This window comes from Mesocricetus auratus, unplaced genomic scaffold (genome assembly GCF_017639785.1).
Source record: "Mesocricetus auratus isolate SY011 unplaced genomic scaffold, BCM_Maur_2.0 Super-Scaffold_100022, whole genome shotgun sequence".
NCBI classification, from domain to species: Eukaryota; Metazoa; Chordata; class Mammalia; order Rodentia; family Cricetidae; genus Mesocricetus; species Mesocricetus auratus.
This window is the reverse complement of record NW_024429203.1, coordinates 30,057,455-30,076,065: the sequence shown is the minus strand read 5'-3', so window position 1 is coordinate 30,076,065 and position 18,611 is coordinate 30,057,455. Positions and strand designations below refer to the sequence as shown.

The 18,611-nt window shown below is 39.8% G+C and overlaps 2 long non-coding RNA genes across 3 annotated transcripts in view; one reads left to right on the top strand and one right to left on the bottom strand.

The window, feature by feature from the left end:
- LOC121133530 overlaps window positions 1-18,611 on the bottom strand; it is a 301,793-nt gene that overhangs the window by 275,566 nt on the left and 7,616 nt on the right. The window lies entirely within an intron of this gene.
- The window catches only part of LOC121133532, a 60,212-nt gene that overhangs the window by 41,381 nt on the left and 220 nt on the right, over window positions 1-18,611 (top strand). The gene's annotated exons all lie outside the window — the stretch shown is intronic.

Sequence of the window (18,611 nt, the reverse complement as noted above, 5' to 3'; positions counted from 1 at the left end):
GAGAGGTGGTCCAATTGGGCTGACTGGACTGAGATAAGGTCATCAACTGGAAGCAGACTCCACTGATATAGCTGAAGAGAAGACCCACAGTGCCTCTCCATTCAGTTATTTATGGATAGTCATTGATAACTATGAGAAAGAAGTGTTGCTTCTAGTTCCAAGCAGATTATGTTCTAATTCATACATACCCTGAATGGGTTAATGACTAGAGAAAGCTCTGCTGCCATCCAGAACTTAAAACTAAAAGCTGAGGCATGGATTCATGCAAATGTAACCTTTCCATCTCATCTGCTGGAATCAAATGTCACTGCCATTTAGTTTGCTAATAAATTGCAGCCATAGACTGTGGTTAAATGCAAGGTTTAATGTAGTCAAAAAATACAGGCATCAAAAAGGAGAATGTAAATCCCTGTCTTTTGGTGCCTCATTGAGAGATAAATGTCATTTGCCCTGAGATAATATTGTCACAAAAGCATTTCAAAGAGTTGTAGCTCCAATATCCCAAAAATATTGCTGATAACCACAGTCTTTATAGTTATGACACAGAATGAAAAGAACAGAGGTACAAACCTTTATTGCAGCTGATTAAATATTAAACATCAATGTGGCAGGATGATGACACTACACAGAACTTTGTCCTGGGTTAGGAGTCTCATTTGCTGAAGACTCAGAAGAAATAGCAAAACAGAAATTAATCTCAAGTCTTCTAATTCCTCCTTCAAGAACATTCCATTGCCCCAGTCTGTTTCCTTAGCTTTACTTTAGCCATATGACTAATCAGAGGTTCTCAGAAAAAGAATGGCATGGAAGGGTATTCTGTATATTACTTTCCATTCTGCATATGATTAGTGAAACCTCTGAGGGGAAAGGAAGACCCCAAGCCACCATCAAACACAAGCCCTTTGTGGGAGGCAGTGTGCCTAACAAAGCCAGGGAAACTGCCCTTCAAAGTTATTTTCTGACATACATACATACATACATACATACATCATACATACATACATGCGTGCGCATGTGTGTGTGTGTGTGTGTAGAGAGATACGTATATGTGTATATACATATATATCACCTAAAACCCTGAATAAATAGGATAACTGAAAGTGTTGCTTCCCCCCACAACTTTTTAAACTTTGTGAGGTCTTTGACTCAGCCTCTGTGACAAAAAGAATTCTCTGTAGCTAGACCTTGTCATTGGGACCATCATCTCTCCAATAATGACACGGATATTTATTGTTAATCATGAAAACTCAACCGATAGCTTAGGCTGGTTTCTAACTATCTTTTATAACTTAAATCAAGCCATGTCATTTAATCTACATTCTTTTACATGACTCAGTAATCTTTACTCTGTACTGCACATCCTGCTTCCTCTGTGTGTCCCAGTGTCTCCCTCCTTCTTCTTCCTGGTGTCCCCTGTGCCTGGAAATCCTGCCTAACTATTGACAGTTCAGCTTTTTATTAAACCAATCATAGTGACACATCTTCACACTGTACAAACAGATTATTATACAACATTCCCCCATTTTGTCTAAATAAAAGGAAAGGTTTTAACTGTAACACAATAAAACTAAACAGTTATCAGGCATTGCCTAAATAGAAAGGAAAGGTACTAATTTTAACAAATGAAACTACATACAATATAACATAAACAACCTTAAAGTTGTATTAATATACAAACACCTATACCAATATAAAATATTTGAGAAAATGGTTGTTTAAAAGTAGATTCAACAATCTACCCTTTCTCCCATCATTTTTATACTGTCTGGACCTTGCTTTACTGGATGTTTACAGCATTCTATGACCACATTAGTCAAATCTTAAACTTGCCACATGGTTTAGCTCATGACACACTGGCAGCTCAAGCCTATAAGCAGTAGACAGGAGACCCGTCTCTGTACAAACAAATGCAAATGTACTGAACATTATAAACGTAATCCTTACTTGACAATTGTTCTATTGTATATAACTCTACCATGTTAGAGTTAAAACCTTTTCTTTTGATTTAGACAAAAAGGGGGAAATGCTGTGGGATATTTGTACACTGCATGAAAATGTATTGCTGTGTGTGATTGGTGTAATAAATGTTGAACAGACAATAGCTAGGTAGGAGATATAGTCGGTACTACCTGGCGCAGAGAGGGGGGGAAGGGAGGAGGGAGGGAGAGGGAGGGAGGGAGGGAGGGAGAGAGAGAGAGAGAGAGAGAGAGAGAGAGAGAGAGAGAGAGAGAGAGAGAGAGAGAGAGATCTGTAAATAACGTAAAGGAGTCACCAGCCAGATGCAGAAGAAGCAGGATGGGCAAAATGGAGATGAGGCAACAAGTGTGTGAAAGAACATAGAAAATATGGGTTACTTTAAGTTATAAGAACTAGATAGAAACAAACCTAAGCTAAATCCAAGCTTTCATAATTAATAATAAGCCCCATGTTGTTTTTTGGGAGATGGAGTTATGGAGAAAAACTTGATACAGAATTCTACTGTTCAAACTTCTGGGATTTAAACTTGGATTTGGTGATAATTGCCTATTTAATGTTATTTTCCCCCCTTCTCTACAAGCCCTCTAAACACATCAACTGCAACACCTGAATTCATGCTATTTCTGATTGCCTTATGCTTCCTGGTTTCTTCTCCACATTTCTAGTACATCCTGTCCCTGTTTTTAGGAAGCTCTCAGATTGTGGACAGTGTTAGGCCATTCCTAGAGTACTTTGTAGTTTCTTCTTACAAATACCACTGCACAATAACAAATTGGTGTGAAATAATTGATAAATTCAGAATATTCACTTTGATAAAGGCATGCTTGCTTATCATCATCATCACTACCACCTCACATATATATTTGGTTTCTCAAACATTTGTTTTCTTGGCCTATGGAGATGGCTCAGCAGTACTTGTTGCACAAGCATAAGGACCTGAGTTTAGACTCGGCGCCCATTTAAAACTGGGTGTTGTGACACACATCAATAACCCCAGTACTGGTGAGGCAGAGATGGATGGATCCCAGGGCCTTTCTAACCAACTAGTCTAGCCTCAAGTCTCAGGTTCACTGGTTAAGCTTGTCTCAAAGGATGAGGAGAGCAGTGAAAGGTAACACCAGACATCACCCTCTGACCTCCAAACGCAGAGATGAGCATGCATACACACACACACACACACACACACACACACACACACACACACACGAAAGAGAGAGAGACAGAGAGAGACTCTTGTATTTATAGAAATTCTATACATGGCTATCATTGTTTTTGAAAAACCATTTAATATTATAGCAAGGATGAAGACAACTAAGACTCACAGAGTGTCTAAGCGTGAACATGGATTTGAAGAACACAAGTCAGGAAAGCACAGCATTCTGAAATCTAGAAGGAAGCCCCTGGTACAAGCTAGCAAGAGGTTAGGATGAAGCAAAATCTTGCACAAAATGCATAGATTAGCTGGGTGCTCTAAGAAAGGAAAGGTATTTGGGGAGCTCAAACACCGAAAGGGAAAGGCTGCATTCTCTGTCAGCAAAGACTAGCATGTGGCTTCCTTGCATGGCTCTTTACCAGTGTGGGACTTAATAGCAATAGAAAAATCCTAAGTACCCATCTTAGCATGGATTTTCTCACATGGTCTCAGAGCATCTAGTGGCCTGGCCTAGAACCAGACCAGGCAGATGAGAGAGACAAAGTAATGAGACTCCGTGAACCTAAAGCTAAACTTTCAGTTAAGAATCTGTAACAACCTTCTGGGATTCCAGGTGACTTGACACCAATATAAACAGACTAAGCAGAGACTAACTGTAGACAGTGAAAGAAGGATGGAGATGTTTCACAAATGTCAGCATCTATCAAGACAAACATTGGGATATAATTTATACCCCAGGACTCAAATCCAGGGGAGTAAGAAGGGTGCTGCAATGACCCAAACTGGACCCCACAATCTGAGTAACCTAGAGGCTCTGTGTACAATGTTTCCCCTGTTTTGGACTCTCCCATGCCTCCTCCCCTAATGTGTAGTTTGAGACTAAGATTACATGGCTTGAATAGTGTATTCTGCTATATATAGGAGGCTCTTCTTTACTGTCAACAAACTCTGCTTCCTAAGGCCAAGGTATCACAGATGAGATGGTTATGATCCCTTCTAACTTAACATTTTAATGTTACCATGATTAAATCATCTTGGCCAAGTGAACTCTGCATTTACTTCTATAAAATTGCCAGTGTAACTTTATTAAAATCCTCTTTATTATGTTAGAGACTGCTTAAATGGTGTAATTTGATGCAGACATTAAAATCACTACTGAGTGATGCCTCCGAATTCAATTAAGCATTCAAGCCCTTGGAGGACTGGGATTCCACCATGGGAGGAATGAGAAAATCTGTTAAGTCGGCAGTACTTTTGCATAGAAAGCCCATTTTATTTCTCTTAACTATCATAATAGGTAACATTTTGGTATTTACATGTGCCTGACACTTTGCATATATTTTTCATGTCTCAGTTTGTTCCAAACATTTGAGCTAAAAAGCATCACACCCACACCCATTGGCAGGTCAGGTATTGATAGATAAGGCAAAGTAAAGGCTTGAGGTCAGAGCCATCATTGACCAACTCATGCTCCACCACCACCACTACCACCACCCCACACACACACAACCATTCTGCAAACCAATTACAATTTTTTTAACCTCCAGTGCAAAACATCTTTAGAAACTTGATTTAAAAGAAAAATATCTAGTCATTTGGGGACACAATATATAAAAATGTATTTCTTATTCAGAAAGAAGATGCGGGGGATGGCATTTGCTGCTAACCATGGCAGGCAATCTGTTCAGTCTCCACGGCATAAAGTTTGATTTTTCCTCTTCTATCTGCTTTTATGCTTAAGGGGATTAAAATGTCAAGAATCATGCATTCCCTGTGGATGGTTGAGACACAAATAGTCTACAGCACTTTGCACAGATGCAATAGCTAAATTGAGACCAGGAAAGACAGAGACAAGTGTAACAACACACTGATGATGTGTCTATTTTTAAGAGAAACTGTTAAATTAGAAAGAGTTCTCAAAGTTAAAAAAAGGAAAAAATCTTCAGAGGAAATAATTTGGCACAATTCTAAGAAACTCAAAGGACAGAGTCAGAGTGAATGAGCAATCTCATATTCCAAAAGGGACTAAGAGAATCACTTCCCAGTTTTAAACAAAATTATGAACATTTTTAAGGTATAAAATCAAATAACAAGATTAAGCCTTGAAGGGCTTAAAAGATTATTTAAAACCAAGGAAAATATTTCTGAAATGATAAAATGTATATATAAAATAAAACAAGAGCTAATGTACAAATAGTTTGTTCTAAATAATATAGTATATGAGTTGTTTATTTACCCTTAAGGAAATTTATACTTAAAATCAAGATAGAAATAGCTGTTGAAAATAGATTAAACTTTATCACATATTTTTATACCACTCCAGCTCATTAATACAACTCCTGAGTAGTCATCCTATCATAATAATATTAAAAAGTATCAATCACTGAGAGACCTTGGAGCACTTAGACCTCAATGGTTGTCCTCATCAAAGCCCTTCTCACAGGGCTTAGGAAGCTATAAAGAAGCTTGGGGTAGGGCAGAAAGACTGCCAAAACCAGAGGGGATGGAGGACGTCACAAAAACTGCTTCCAGACACAACAGGGATAAGGAACTCATGGAGACTGTGGCAGCGTGCACAGGTTTACACCAGACAGGGTCCCAGTGCTGAGAAGGGGAGATGAAGAGGAAATCCAAACCCTAGCCAAGAAGCTATCTGCAATTGACATACACTTTCAATGGAAAAGATAGTTTTCTTCAATGGAATCTCACTGGGTATACAGACCACACTTGAGGAAGGATAGGCCTCGTCCCAAAAGTAGATGGCCACCACAAGATAAACTCAGTGTCATTTTTGTAGAGTTTTGTTTCACGTTGTTTTGTTTGGGAATTTTTTTTACCTTATTGGTCTTTTTCTTATCAATTATGGTTTCTGTTTTTGTGGAGTGTGTGTGAGAGTGTGTGTGCCTTGCGCTTTTTCTTTGTTTTTTTTTCTGGTTTGTTTTTGTTGTTGTTTTTCTGTTAATTTTCTAAGACAGAGAGAGAGGAGGGGCATGGAGCTGAGTAGGTGGGGAAATGGGGAAGATCTGATAGGAGTTGGAGGAGAGAAAACCAAGGTCAGAATATATCATGTGAAAAAAATTCAGTTAAAGAAAGTATCAGTCATAATAAATGTCCAATAAAACATTATTTTTGTAGTGATCTCTTAAAAATAGAACCAAAATATTGGAAAGGAAAAAATCCAAATTGTTTGGATACTTTGCTGATACTATATTAACAAAATAACCTAGATATTCTCTTTATAATAAGCTGATGAGTTCAAAGAGGTCAAGTTACCTGTAAAAGATTAATCAATAGTAGATGATTAACATATATTCTGAAAAACATGAAATAGAAAGGTAGTTAATTAGCAGTACACCATTATTAGTGTAATAGTGCAATATGAAAAATGGTAGTTTTGTTTTTTGGTTTTTGGTTTTTGGTTTTATGAGACAGGGTTTCTCTGTATTGTTTTGGAGGCTGTTGGTCCAGCCTGGCCTCGAACTCATAGAGATCTGCCTGCCTCTGCCTCCCGAGTGCTGGGATCAAAGGCATGCACCACCACTGCCCGGCGAAAAATTGGTAGTTTTGTATAGTCATTAAAGTTAATTTGTCTAAAGAACATCAAGAATGGAAAGTACATAAAATCTAATATTTACACATGTGCATATATATGTATATGTACATATATATATGCATGCATGTATCTCTATTCCATAATTAAATGTGTGAAGTTACATTTACAAATGGGCAGTAAGTAGACATGAGGAAAGCCCATTTTTTGGAGACATAGTTATTGAAGGCCTATTTCAATGAACAAAATAAAGGTCATGTCTTTATAGAGATGATAGTCTAATAAAAGAGACAAACAACAATACATATATTTCATGGACTTGACTAATGACAAATGCTAGGAAGAAAAACAAAGGTATGAGGAAAGGTTGGGGGCTGCATTTTTAGAAACAATGCCCAAGGAAAGTCATTTATGAGATGGTATCATACAGTAGAGTAGAGCCAGAGTGGGTAAATTGTATGATATAGGAGACTGTCACAGACTGGAGTCTAGCACCGACTTAGACCTTGTAATGAAATACCACATGGATTTGCATGTTCATGTAGCCATGTTGTCATGTTGAGGTAAAACAGGGTAAGAAAGAAAAGCTACAAGATAGTATCTATAATTGAACAAAAAAGCACAGAGAAGAACACTGATACATCTTCCTAAAGTATTTAAAAATAGGACAATATATTGACAACAAGCTAACAAGCTATGTGCATATCATTTTAGAGACCTTCTGGATTCAACCCAGCCTCTTCCTTATTCGTAAAGTAGGAATAAATGTATAGTACATAGAGCAATGAGTTCAAATGCCCAAATCTGGATCTGCCAAACCTGTTGCCAGCCCCCCAAACACACACACACACACACACACACACACACACACACACACACACACACACACACACGGGAAAGAGACTGCAGATGGAGGATAACAAGGCTTCTTAAAAACAGAGGGGATGGAGGAGAGGAGAGTGAGAGAGGGACAGAAGGAGGGAGAAACAGAAGGAAGGAGAGTGAGGGAGGAAGAAAGAGGAAGGGAGGGAGAGAAAGAAAGATTCAGACATAACGACAACAGTGATAGAGGCAGAAAATGCTGGTTTAGGCTTTGAAGATGAAGGAGGAACCATGAACCAAGTTATAGGGGTCAATTCTAAAGGACACAGAAAATAAAATAAAACAAAAGATGCATCCCTTGAGTTTATTCTACTCAACCATGTTGGACTTCTGAACCAAAGAACATCTTGTTGTGATGCTCTAAACCAATGACTATTTCCTGGAGCACCAATGGATAATAAATATAAGAGAACCAAATCAGTTCTTAATGAGTTAAATACTTAGAACCTGGCATGTGTCCATCAGTCCATAAGCTCTAATGATACAAAAGCTGAAGTTTCCCCCCACATCTTAGGATAAACATTTACGTGGGTCTGGGAGATGACTCTTGGTAGAGAGCTCGTTTTGCAAACACAGGAACCATCAGAATCCATGATAAAGCCAGGTGCACACTTGTAAACCCAGCTCTGGAGCAGTAGAGATAATAGGATCTATGAACTGTGCTGGCCAGCAAGCCTAGCCTTGGGGAGCTTCAGGTCAGTGAGGGACCCTGCTTCAAAACACAAGGTAGATAGTAACTTTGAGAAATAACACCCAAGGATGATCTCTAGCCTACACACTCATATGCACATAGCTTTACCAATGTACACACACATGTATACCTCAACACACACAAATACATAACAAAACCAGTAACTGTGTATGAATAAAAATTTGCCTTTAAAAATAAGCAGGGATGGACTACCAGAAGTGGGAAGAAAGGTTTATCATGGGTGTCACTAACACATGCAGAGGGAGATTTCAATTACAGAAAAACAAAAGGAACTGAAATGTAAAATAGGAATAATGAACACACACACACACACGCACGCGCGCGCGCTCCTACAGACTTTCATGTCTAAGTTACATTCTTTAGTTGCTAACAAAACACTGACAAGTGACTGGAACTGGAGTAGATTAAAAGAGGTTTCATTTTGTTTGTGATTTATAGTCTATGAGGAAAACCATGGATTCATCAAGAATCCAGATGTGGGCCAGTAATCTAAGCCACGGGTCCAGCAAACTCCTTTATGGATGAGGACCATAAAAGCTTGGAATTTCACTCCTAGTAAAAGTCTCTAGGAATTTGTGAATTTCATTTTCATTCCAACAGAAAAGTGACAAATCAAACTGCAGCGAGTCCACAGAAAGCACCCCACCTTCCATTCTTGGCTCCGTCAGGCCTCCAGGGCACTTAAGAATTTCAATTCCTTCCACACACTTCACAAGCATCTCCCATATGTATGGCCAGACCCTGTGTAAGTAGCATTGAACTCTCAGACGGTACATAATCCAAAACATTTATACTTGAAAAAATACAGCTTCGTTATTATAAAAGATTACAACACTTGTTACTCATGTTCTGATTTTTCATTCAAAAATATTTATTGAATGTCCTTCTGAATACACCAAAGGATTTGTCCTTGAATCGTTTTTAGTAATGTCCATTTCTTACTTTACTACTTTGGAATTAGTTTCTGATGCCTCATCATTTAGATATTTGGCAAATAATTGAAAATGCTAATTCCCTAAGTATTATATAGCAAGATGTTCATCAAGATGGAATATTGAGAGTATCTTGCTGTCTTTAATTTCATCTTCATTCTTACTTACGCAGTATGCTAAAAAGCAAATTCCTGACCCCAGCCATCTGTTTCCTCATTCACACTGCCCAGAAACTACCCATGGCAATTTCATTTTGTGATGGTGCTATTGTTGTTTTCTAGCATTCCCTTCGATCTTCTAAATAGCTTATTTGTATTGTTTATACTCTTGTAAAATTTAAACTGTCTATTGAGTCATGCTATGTAAGATGTGAATTTAATTATTATGCTCATATAACTCACACTCTGATAAGCATATGTAACCCTAACATCCACAGGGAATGGGTTCTCGAATGCCCAAAACACGAAGTCCTGCAAATGGTCAAGCACCTTTTATAAAATCATGACATAGGATGTCATATCAACTGCCCATTCATATTCTTGTTCTCCCCCACCTAGGCACACACCATTGTAGGAGACATACCCTGGAATATCTCTCAGCTTTGTTGTCTAAGTTTCCCATTCTAATAATGTTTAATCTGTGCTATTATTTTCTAACACTTAAGGTATTTGATTTTTTAGTTTTTTGGGGGGGGGTTGTTTTGTTTTGTTTTCAAGACAGGGTTTCTCTGTGTAACTGCTCTGGTTGTTCTGGAACTAGCTCTGTAGACCCAACCTACCTCTGCCTTCTGAGTGTTGAAACTGTGGGCCACCACCACCCAGCAATAATTGTCTTTAAAGCAACTTATTCTTTGTGAGCACATTTTCTCTTTATTTTAAGAATATTAAAAGTCTTCCATTTTCATTTTCTATTTATTAAACTGAATCTTCAAACACCAGACAATTGTGAGTACCAGACAAAAATTAAATGCCTCTGTGGAGGATTTTGAATCACTGAGCTTCCCTGCATCCCTGCATCATGGTAGAGATGGCGTTGTCTTTTTGATGAATCCCAAAAATGGTCCTTACAAAAGTTCGCAGTTGAGGACTTTGTTTCTTCCAAAATAGGTCCAACGACATAGGCAGGTACCATTTCAGCATCTCTGCTCAGTGCCAGCACCTCTGGCCAGGATGAATGAAATAATTTGTCAGGATACCTCATGACCATGCCTGTCAGCTACTGAGAGGTGCTGTGTAGTGGCCACTGTTTGAATGTTTTGTCTTGAATAAGCCGAACCAGTCACTTGACTGCCTCTGTAAACTAAGAGTGTGGAGGTGAGCTTAACCCTCAACTCCTCACTCCAGCTCTGTGTTTTGCTATAGAAAACTGAGATCCTTTCAACTGTTCACTATGGAGTGGGAATAGGTGTCTGAAGTCTGGGAGCAGTAACTGCAGTCCTAAATGTGACCAGATTCAGAAACCCTGGAGATCTGGATACAAATCTTCTCCCTACATGATCTTCTTTCTCGTTGTAAAGACTTCTCTACGGGGGCTTTCTCTGCCCCCATCCTAAGGCAGTTTCCTGCATGACAAAGTCCTATCTATCTTGAAACCAGAACCCAAGCTGATTGCGGTATTGCTGAGTTGTAGCGCCATCAGTGACTTTGGCCTCATTTTAAGCTTTTCCCTGAGGAATATGTGTCAGTTATTTCACTGGAAAAGAACATGTTTTTAAACTGTGTTCTTAATCAGATAACTAATTTCTTGATCCTTCCTAACTTCTAAAGATTCAATTCAGTAATTATATATTTTGAGCTGGTTCCTTCAAATAACTTTTTATTTACAAAATATCCAAATTTATAATTCTTATCTTAGCCTTAGACACTATTAGCAGTCACAGAACTTCACGAAGGCAGACAGAGTCCACATAGCAGGTCCACTAAAAGTTTCCAAATAACTTGTCCTACAGGATTAGCCTATAGGACATTTTCATGAGGACAGCAACCTTCATTCAATGTCTATATAATCAGCAGGAAACCATGCCCAAGCCCCAGAGCCAAGACCTAAACTCTCATTTCCTAAGTCAAGATCGTGTATTTTCTGTTTTCCTAAAAGGGACTGTCCAGCTGGCATTGTGACCTCTTTGGTTGCTTTCTCAAAACCTTTTGCTATTTTACAAATTCAGAGGAATTGGTGATCATTCTGTCTTTGTTAACACAGGAAATTCATGCTTCCCACGAGGAGTCTTTTAGGCCTGACCTAGATAAAACGAAATGCTCTGCCTCTGGATTCTTACATTCCTCTGGACTCTTAGAACAGCAGCAAATGCCGAGAAGGAAGTGTGCTTTAGCGTGGGGTGCAATGAGTTTCTGAGTCCTCCCTCTTTAATTAAAAAGGGATTTGGGGAATTTATTTTATCAAGATCCTCAGATAAGTCACAGAACACATTTTTTAGATACATGATCTTGTTACCAAGAGCAATAGGAGATATTATTAAGTGTTTCGTAAATATTTAGGGAATGACAAAGAATGTTAATGATGCAGGACAGAAAATTTCCCTTCCCTGAACAATAATTCAGGCCCATGGAAGACCTTGAAAGACATCTCAAGTATTTCATTCCAAACCTTGAGCACATGATCTGAGAGGGGGCTGCCAGAAAGAAGACCCCTATTGACCTCTTTTATGCTTCCATCTTGACATTAAATATCGAATGAAATTCAAGAGGGATGAATTGTAAGGCATCTTGCCAGGACCATCTATCTGGGTTCATAAAGTCCTGTAAGAAGATGCCAATGTGGTCAAATCTCAGCACTTCTGATATTTTCAACTGAAAATTTTTCATACTGTCTGGGGATTACCTGCATAGTGCCGTCTCAGTCAATCATGAGATCATGTGCCCACAAAAGAACTGACTTGATACAGAATTTATTACAATCACTGCACCTGGCGAGCAGGTCAACTAGACTGCCTATCCTCTAAGCCTCCCCAGTTACAGGGTCATTGTGAAACATCCCCTGTCCCTGGAAGTCACAGGGTTTTCATTATAACATATGATAATAAAGGAAATAATTATAAGAGTTGTGACTTTGTTAATATTTGAGGGTTTTGTTTGGGCATCTCTTGAGACTGGAGTGGAGATGGATGAAAGAGAAAACTTAACCTCATAACTGATAACATTCCTTATAGTAGCTGTCATCCCTTGTGGGAAAAAGAATCCTCTATTCTAATTTGCTTTCTATTGTGATAAAACACATGACCCAAAACAGCTTTGTGAGGAGACTGCTCATTTAGCCAATAGTTGTACTCCATTATGAAGGGAAGTCAGGGCAGAAGCTCAAGGCAGGAACCTGGAGGTTGAAACTGAAGCAGAGGCCATGAGGCAATGCTAATTTACTGGTGTTGTTCCCTGTGGCCCACTCAGCTTTCTGTTTGTTTTTGCTTTTTGTTTGTTTGTTTGGTTTGGTTTTTTTTTTTTACACAACCCAAGACCAGTTGCCCAGGTATGGTACTGCCACTAGTACAACATCAATCATTAATCAAGAAAATGCTCCCACACATTGCCTACAAGAATCTGGTGGAGACATTTTCTCAATTGAAGTTCCCTACTCCCAGATGACCATAGCTGTGTCAAGTTGATAAAAACCAAACATCACATCTTCCATAAATAATGCTATGGACATCCATGAGTAATTTCATAAATAATACCATAGATTGTTTAGGCTACCATAAAACATAACAGTATCCTCTATCATAAACAACACTAGAGACTGAGTGGCATAAACAAAATAGATTGTTCTCATAGTTATAAAGTCAACAAGGCCAAGATCAGGATGCCAGCACTGTTGGTCCCTGGAGAGGAGACTCTTCCTGAACTCCAGATGGATGTATTCTTGCTGTCCTCATATGGCAAGGAGGAGGACAAGGAGAGGGAGAGTTCTCTAGAATCTCTTCATATAAGGGCACTGATCTTAACACTCAGGGCCCACCCTCGTGACTCCATCTAAATCTAATTATCTTCCATGGGTCTCAAATCCAAATACTTTTATGCAAAATAAAAGCTTCAATATTTGAATTGGGAATGATGGAGGACAGGGCAGTAGCAATTCAATTCACAGCAATAACACATTTGTCAGCAAGCAGAGGCTCTAAGAGCACTTGTGAATTAAGACATTAATAGCCAACCACTAAACTGTTTTATAGCAGCAAAGACTTAGCACTTAAGACAGAATTGTGATCCAGTGGTTGACTAGTAGCTATGTGTGTGGCGGGTATAAGAAATGAAACAACAGAAAGATGTGAGAAGCAAGGAGAGAATGACCAGCTAGTGAGATAGACCACAGAACAAACTGAGGGAGCATTCCTCTGAATGGGATGTCAGAAGGCTTCAGTGTAGGGATTGCCTAACATTCAAGTCTAAATCTGTCTATACTTGCTTCAGTGAACACATCTCCCACTCAGCCCTGTTTCTCAAAGTCCTAGTTGGTTTTGCAGTACATGAATGTGCTCCATGGGGCAATTCTTACTGTGGTACTTAAGGAGAGGACCTAGTTTTAGACCTTAGCTTCTATGAATCAGAGATGGATATAAGCTGGCAACATCATCCATGGCGGTGGAAAATCCTATCACACCCATCCATCAGGGCATCTCTCAACCCTCGTCTGAAAGGCTTCTGCTTGCAGTAGTTGGTGTTAAGCAGAGACCCACAGCTGTCTGAGGTTCAGAAAATAAGTGATTTCAATTCTCAGCCCCAGACAGAACACATGCACCACACCCCTCCTCCCAGAGCTCAGGGACCATTGTGAAATAGAAGGCAGAAAGAGTGTAAGAGTCAGAGGCAGTGGACGACCACAGGAAACGGTGTCTCATGGACACACAGGATAGCTGCACACATGATCTCACAGCAGTGAACATATGAACAGTACAACACCCACAAGATTTGTGCAAGTCCATGCCACACCAAATCCCAGAATGAAGAGGGGAGTAGGCACACAATCCCTCCCCACACCCAAGAGTGACTGACAATTATTAGCTGCTGAGGAAGGGAGAGTCTGTTTTCTCTAAGAATGTAGACCTTGGTAAGTCAACCATGCTCTGATGGAAGACCACACATCCAAAAAGTTTAGGCAACACAAATTGGTCTTATTGGGGAAAAACAAAATAAGACAAAGTTGGATGGCTAGGGAAAAGACATGGATCTGGGGAGAATTAGTTGATGGGGTGAATATGCTTGAACCACAAAATACACTGAATAAAATTCCAAAAACAAAGCCTATAGTTGGGCAGAAAAAAACCCTGCACTGAATATTCTACAGCTGTATCTTGGCTTCCAGTGTTCTAAGCAAATCCTAGAGACTCAGCTGCTGCATCAGCTGCCGGGTATGTCTCTTAGTCATTAAAAACCTGAAGGTTCTTTTTCAAAGCTAACATATAAATAGAGTGTGTGTTTGAGGGTGTGAGAAATGGATAATTTCTAAGTATCTTTCTTTCTTATCCTTATATGATTGAATATGGTCAGGAACTTGCAAAATGCTTATTCTTAAGAGGTGCACATGTCACTCCTCCAAGTCCTAGTGAAAGATGATTCTGAATGTGATGGCAGGGAGAAAACTTTTGATTTATTCCAAGTATTTTAGCTAATGAAAATGCTGGTTTGAATTCCCTCTCATCAGGAGTTCTGCAGCCCAGCTTCTTAGCAGAACCCTTGGCATGGGCACTCCTGACTCCTGTGGGATTCTCTGAGGTCCACTCCCTTTCCAAGTTTCTTATTATCAGAAACCTCACCACTCAGAGACACAAAGGCTTCCTTTCTGCTGACACTTTTATTTTACTGCACCCACACACATTCCCATCCCCCTCCCTCACCCCAGTTCAGCCCTCCCTCTCTGCAGGACTTTCTCCTCATTTTGGTCATCCTTCTGTGTGGCCCCTGACAATAATATATCTTTGATGGATCCCACACAAACTCATGACCTCACTCTGAAGTCCCCACACCTCCATCAAACATGACTACCCTAGCATATAGAGAAGCCCCTTCCTGACTATAGGTTTCCAGAGACTTGCTGTTGCTAATGTGTAACAGAATAATAAGGTTATTGTGGAAAGGAAGAGAAGCCACATTCTCGTGTATGACCACTTAGAAAGCTGAGCACCCTGTTGGGAGGAAACGGGGATGGCTAGCCTGGTCGATCCCCAGCCATGACCACAGAGTTTTGACTTTGGATATAGAGAGATGTCAGTGAGGCATGGATAGATACCATCTCTGCCTAGTTGAAACTGATTGTGGTCACCCACTTTGTCAGATCTTAAGACTGGTAACCATACCTTATGGCCATTGTGAGTATGAATTACCTGAAACAGTACAATAACTGGCGTGGTTCCATTGCAAAATGTCCCTATAGGCTGGTATGTTTGAACACCTGGTACCCAGCTGGGGGTGCTGTTTTGAAAAGTTGTAGAACCTTTAGTCGATGGAGCCTTGCTGAAGGAAGTGACTAGCTAAGGGGAGGTCTTGGAGTTTGAACGCCTGGCTGCACCTCCTATCTGCTTTTCATTTCCTGACTGCAGATTCACCTCCCAGACCTGCTGCCATGCCTTTACTTCAGCAACCGACTGTATCTCCTTCTTAAATGCTAAGCCAATATCCCAGGTGTTTGGTCACAGCAATTAGTAACTATTAGACATAGAGTAGGGGACAAAAAACAGTCCTACAAAGCACTGGCATGCATTGTCATTTCCTGTGATTAACCTCAGAGCACAGCAAAGTATTTTCTGGGAAGCTCACTGTCTTCCCATGAAGGCTACTAAGAATCTGAGAACAAGAGTAATGTCTTGCTGTTTCAGACAGCAAACCATTAGCAATCAATGCTCCAAGTTCTGAGGACAAAGACTTCAAACAAACAAACAAAAAAAAAAGATCAAATGCTACTGTCTGTAGTCTGTATGGTTAGGTGAAATTTATTTAAGTGAAACAAATTTTAGTAGCTATCATACTCTACATTGTACCTAAAAAGAAAGTAAGGCTCTGAGAATGCACATAGCTTGTTTGAGTCTTTATGTCAGCCAATGTCCCAGTAGACACAGCAGAGCTGACCAGTAAGAGATGATAAAGTACTCAGAAACTAATAGCAGAAAGCTGTTAATGTCTCTAGGTTGAAGAGGCTAGAGAGGAGTTACTATAGAGGAATGGTGTTACCATAATCCAGGGAGAAGAGCCATAAAAAAGGATCTGCTCAATATGACCCACCACCATGCCAAGGGAGGCAAGGAAGCAAGAGCAGGTAGCCTGCGGGTGCCCTAGAGACAGCTACTCCTATATCCTTGATACTCCATTCCCAATCTCTGTCTTTTTGATACCTTCCTTCCATTGAGTGAACCTAACAGGAATCAGAGGACTGGGGAAACTGGAGTAAGGCAGTCTATATTAGATTCTAGGGCACAGAGAATAACGTAAGAGGGTCAAAACAGCAAAAATCTGGAAGTCATACAGCTTAGCAGTTACCTAGGGTCTCACTCAACAACTGGTGTATATCCAACACTTGTCTCAACTATACAGACACTAACACAAGTTGTTAAGAAAATGAGTCATTCCTGTTTGGGGTTCACCTGCAAAGGGAGTGAAAGGAAACTACAGGATGCTTTCAAAGAGAGCAATAGGAACAAAATAAAGCCGAATTTGGACTTAGGGTCTGATGTGGTATGTCCCTCTCTATGCTGCGAATATTGGTTGATGAATAAAACTGTTTCAACCAATGGCTAATCAGAGTAAAGCCAGGTGGGAAATCCAAACACACACAGAGAGAGGAGGTAGAGTCAAGAGACTCCATGTAGTCGCCAGGGAGTCAAGACACCAGGGCATTACTGATAAACCACAGTGACATGATGATAAACAGATTGGTAGAAATGGGTTAATTTATAACAGAGAAGGAGATAGCCAGTAATAAGACTAAGCCATTGGCCAAACAATTATAAATATATATATATATATATATACATATATATAAAGTCTCTGAGTGGTTCTCTTATAAGTGACTGCAGGGACCCAGTGGGCAGAAAGAAAACGGTCAAGTGGGACTGGACTAGATGGAGAAAAGTCTCCTCTACAAGGGTCCCTTACTCATTCATCTTTATCCCATTTTTTAAGGTGTCCCCTGTGTTCAGTATCTGAAGACTTCAGGCCAGTCAACCACTATTTTCTGCTTTGAGGGAAGTGGCCCTGTTAAACTCCCTGTTTTGTGTGACCCACAGCCTCAGGCAGCAGACAGCATTCCAATGAACAACACATTCTCCCATCTGGCTACAGTGAACAACAAATTCAACAAACACCTACCATAGGCTACAAATTCTTCAAGCCTTTTTTTTTGCTTTGCAGAGCATGTATTTGAGCAAAACATAATAGACCAAACAAATAAAGCAAGTCCTATAGGAAGGAAGGAATGGCTGGGGAAAGCAACAAATCAAAGAAGGGAGAGGGGATGGATAAGAATTTCTGATTTAAATAGTATGGTGGGAGAAGGTCTCACCAAAACACTGAAAAAAGCATGGGCCCCTTCACAGATTTATATGTTATGATAAATGTTAGCTATTAATACTGCTCAAAGAAATTTTTAGTTTCTGGTAAGGTATGCATGCCCTCAATTATTTTCTCTCCATCATGTCATAATGAGAAAGGCCTGACATTCACTACCTGGGTATTGGCTCCACACAACCATCTGTTCAGTTCTTCTGGTTGTCAACCTTTCTAAGTCCTGGAAAACTGGTCACCTTTGGTGAAACAGACTCTGAACTCATATATTTCCTGGGTGTAGTTAGCAGTCTCAGAAGAATTAGATTACTGACATTCAATATGGACTCCTCCATTAGGAAGATCTTAGAAATAAGTCATTGTAGACACAGACTTCCCTTGGGGTCATCTGTAGTCATTTGCCCCCAGTTTGTGGCTTTATAGGTCAGAATAGGTCAGAGTACATTGAGATAACAAATTAAGTGAAATCCCAGGTGCTTCACACAACAGAAGTTTATTTCTTATTCATGTAACATCCATTCTGGGCCAGAGTGACCCTTGAAGACAGCCCATCTCCCACAAGGCCACTTCAGTCTCGTGACTCCATGAAGTGTCGAGTCTACATAAGACTTTCTTTCTCCTCGGTAGTGGTAAAGAGAGTTCATAGATATTTAATACTTGCTCCTAAATTTCAGTCTGGGAGTAAACAGCACTATTTCTGTATGTGGACCAGTTGAATAAATCTAATGATGTAGCCCCATGGTTTCACCTTCAGAAAGTGAGATCATATAACTAGCTTCCCAGCAGGAAGGAAAACTGAAGAGTAGTAGTAATGTCAAACAGGATCATTTGCCCTGACTCCAGAGGCATGGGAAAAGCAATAGGAATGCTACCTTCTATGTGCTCAGTACCCACATGGAAAGAA